Consider the following 4,497-nt stretch of genomic DNA (forward strand, 5'->3'; position numbering starts at 1 on the left):
CACATTCTCCCTTTCTCTGGTAAATGAAATTTCCAAAGCTGACCAGTGGTTACTCATGCTGAGCACAAAACCACAGTGCCCAAAAGTTCAGAGAGCATGTGTGTATGCACGCATGCGTGCGTGTATGTGTTTGGTGTGTGTGTGGGGGGTCCTTCTCTGGGAAGCTGCCCAGTAGTTTCTGCCTCTTTACTTGTCTCCAGTCTCCCTCTCTGCTCATCCCAGTGCTCTTAGGAGCAGGCAACATGGTCCCAGGTGGTTTCCAGAATGGTCAACAGGTCTCATGAGAAAGGAAACATAACCACGGGTGATTTCATGACCCATCCACCTGGGGATTCTGCACACTACAGTCCTTTATTTATTACTGTCAGTCCAATAAAGGCTCTGGTAAGTTCTACAAAGTTTTCGTGTTAACTTTAGAAAATTGTTTGATGTTGTTTAACCTGCTATTTTCCAAACTTATTTGATCAGAGAATGATCCAGTCCTCTTTCTTACTTTTTCTTGGGAAGTCGGGGGATGGGGTGGGGAGCATGTCACCTAGGAAGTCATCCCAGGAACACACTTGGGGGAAATGACTTTGAAAAGGGAGTGGAAGAAAGCAAGAGTTTTACCACCTTTGCCTCCCCTCTCCATGTCACTAGCTTAGTACCAAAATTTGGCTTAGAGAAAGCAAGGTTGGCCTCAACACTGCCCTGGCAGGATCCTGAGGGCCCAGTGTCTACAGTGGGAACTGGTGACTCCATCTAGTTTCAGTGGGATGGAGGTGAACGCCTGGAGGGCAGGGCACTCCAGCAATGCATGGATGCTGCCCTTGGAAAGCCTAGCCTAGCTTAGAAGAGTTTTAAAGGCACCAGAGCTTTGCTTTGGGTTTAAAATGTACAAGGCCACCTTTTAATAGTGGCTGCGTTGACAACATGGGTGTGTGTCCCTGGAGGAGGAAGCAGGTCCTTCTCCCCAGCCAAGTCAGTCCCATTTCCTCTCTTCAATGTGTTGTTCTTGCCACCAAAATAACTTAAACTCAAGACCTCCGTCTGCACAATTCCAGGGATTCTGCTATACTGCTGAGGAGAATGACGTGAATGGTGTCACTGGAGTGGTGCAAAGTGGTGGCTGTGGCCAACTATTTGCTGCCTGAGGGTTTTGCCAGGATTCTCCTTATTTACTGGCACTATTTCTGAAGTCCTGCCTCAATGTCACCTCTAATTAAAGCAGCCCCCCTGTTATTTTCCATCATATTCTCTTGTTTATATCCTTAAAATGACAGTTCATTTATCACCACCTGGATCACTACGTATTTTCACTTATTTGAATACTGTCTGTCTCCCCTCCAACGAAGCATCACTTCCATGCGCCTGAGTAGAAATTTTTTTGTTTCAGCCCTTGTTGGGTCTCTGGTGTCTCAAGCAGTATCTGGCATCGTGTAGGCGTGCCATAAATATCTGTTGAATGGGGCCTCCCCTGGTGGCGCAGCGGTTGAGCGCTGGGTTGCAGAGCTGCCCGCAGCCTCTGCAGCGCCAGTTTGATCCCTGGCTGCCGGCGAGGGTCCCACATGGCATGGAGATCTCTCCTGCCGCCCGCTGCTCCCCTCAGCAGTGTACTTCGTCAGTCTGCCTGCTCTGCTCCCCGCTCTGGCTCTGGTGAATTCTCTCACCTTCCCGTGCTTCTGCCTGTGCCCAGTGCTTGTATAAATAAATAAATCTTAAAAAAACGGAAACCATTTAAAAAAAAAAAAAAGATCTGTTGAATGAATGAAGGGAAGCTTTGCAAGCTTTCTCCCGCTTAGATGGTGTGGGTTGTAGAGAGTGGCTGGGCAAGGCTGGGTGATCTGGTGGTAACAAAGCTTGTGGATGGCTGCCTGACCCGGCCTTGGTGCAAAGGTATGTGAGCGAGTACAGAAGCGCAGAGAGCAATAGAAATGAGTTTTTATTTGTAAAAAGTTACAAAATGATATTGTACAAAAATAAAGTCTGTAGAGAACTTTGGTTGTATAACACAAATGACCAAGACAGATCAGAGAAGTCAGAACTTCCAAAGAAGAGTACTCCTTACTGAATCAGATGGCAATCACAATGATAAAGAAAAATCACAAACTTTACCCTTTTGTGGATTTGGTGGAGCATTCGGCTTCAGTTAAAACGTGCTGATGGTGTGTAGGGGGTGCTGGCGACAAGTTGTCAACACCCGCTGAATCCCACAGCCCCAATGGGCAGGACTCTCCGTGGGGAGCTGGGAGCTAACGGGGTTGACACCTGGGGACACCAGCCACCAAATCTGCCAGGACTCTCTGAATCGCACAGATGATCCGGGGCTACGTCCCAACTGTGCTTTAGGAATGACCAGATGGCTGGGTCTGTCACTATTTCGAGCCGGCTGCTCTGGTCCCTGGAGAAGGTGAGATGAAGGCCCTTTTCCTCTACTTCCGAGTCACGCCATGGGAGCAGAGAGGACAGAGAGGGGCAGAATGATGGAGAACTAGGGGCTTTGGGGGTGAGGGAAGGGGATGTCTGGTAACTGCTGCCTCTTGTCTACTTTGTAAAATTAACATGATTATTTGAGGGAGGCCACTAGGTAATTTAATTAGTAAATCTCACTCTTTTGGCCTAAGCTCCTCTAAGGTCATGATTGATTATATCCTTGATAAAAATCTCCTTTGATGAAATGTGCAACACGCTCTAATAAAGGGCCCAATGCATTGCACGTGTGCCGAGTGCCAGACAAGTTCATAATCTGGAGCTCGAGATGGTGGCAGTTTCCACCCTACGCTTCCTCCCCAGAGAAGCCTGTCAGGCCCAAGGAAGCCCATGCTGGGAGCATGAGGCTCTGTATGTGGCCGGGGCCTCCAGACACATTGTCCTCGTCTGCCCTCCTGGGCCACCTTCCTCCAAGGAAGGGGCTGGATGGGCAGGGGTGGAAACTGTTGCTCTGAGGCGACAGTTAAGGGGCTTTGCTAGCAACAAGGAGGACCCTGCTTCTGGCTGGGTGCTGCTCTCGGTGGACTGGAGAAAACCAGGGCAGAACCTGGCCACCTGACAGGATTTTTACTCTGAGGTCAACATTGAATCCAGGACTACTACTAAAAGGAATTTAACCTTTCCTATATATGGTTATGCATATCATAGCTATATGTGGAGGGGAGTCGGAGTTAAATACAACAGGAAGCAGAGAGGATGGTGTATCCATTCAGTGATGGAGCAAGGAAGAAATAAAGCCAAGTGCCAATGGTCTCTGCACACTGTTCCTGAAAAGGGGCCTGTCAGAAACACTTCTTCTGACCCATTGCTTTGTTAAAAGATTAAAAAAAAAAAAAGGGATGATGTTGAAATCCGGGAAACATGAGAGTTTTTCTTAAAAAGGTAAAGTAAGTGATTTTTGCCTAGTGAAAACTTTTTAATACTTTGAAAGCATGGACCCTTGTTTCCAATTAAAATTGCCTTTGTCACTTTCTTTGCATTTTGTGAGCACATATACTTTGGCACCTTTGAAAAGAAACTTTAATAAATAAGGGAAAAAAGAGAAACTCATGAGTGAACGGTAATAAATAATAATAACTTAAATCTCAATAAATATCTTCTCTATATTTCTGTATCTGAAACAGATGCATTGCATCGAGTAGCTTCTCTGGTCACTGGTGACCACGCATAAACGGAGCTGGGGTGTATGTAACATCTGTCTTTCTGTAAACCGACAGGCCGGCAGGTCACCCTGTGCAGCTGGGGCCTCCCCACTCGCTCTCCTGCAAGAATGCTGCCGAAAACCGCAACTGGTTTCCTGTTTCCAAGGACATAAAGGAAATACCTTCAGGTTTGTTTTTAGTCATGAGGACAGGCTTTTTGGTTCCTAGCCAACTTCTTCCCACCCCACACACCAAGTTCAAAATCCATCACCCACCGTTCACCAAAATGCTGGTTGTAGTAAACCTAGGCCTCAACTTTCAAATGCAAAGACACAGGACACCGCTTGTGTCTTTTGTTGTTGTTTTTCTTCTTCTCCCTTTTGGGATATGTCTCCACTGAGTGACAGATAAAGAAACCTTTCTTGTTTTCAGCAGTAAAATGTAATGACAAGGAATGACACCGGGATTACCGATTCCCTGGCATCTCCAGACAAGTGAAAACAAACCACAGGGGATACACTGGCTTGGTTTCAAGTGCATCCGCAACCGCGCCGGGGCCGGGGCCGGTGGACTGCATCAGATGAAAGATGGCAACGCCAGCCTGGGACACGGGCCCTGAGCTTCTGCCGACACCGGCTGCCATCCTGGACCATCCCGACGGCGGTTTTCTCTCCGGTCCAGTTTTCTGTAGCTGGATCTCCCTCTACCAGGCTCCCACAATGGCTGCCTTCTCCCTCCTCCTCCTCCTGTTCCTCCTGCTCCTCCTTCTGCCCCTCCGCCTCCTTGGTCCTCATCTTCCATTCCGGGCAAACATTTTCTGGGAACCTTGGTCCCTTTCTTTGCACTGTAGCAGGAATGCAATACACAGCGGTCTCTGGAGCCGGGG

This window comes from Talpa europaea (assembly GCF_964194135.1).
Source record: "Talpa europaea genome assembly, chromosome: 5".
In the NCBI taxonomy this organism is placed as follows: Eukaryota; Metazoa; Chordata; class Mammalia; order Eulipotyphla; family Talpidae; genus Talpa; species Talpa europaea.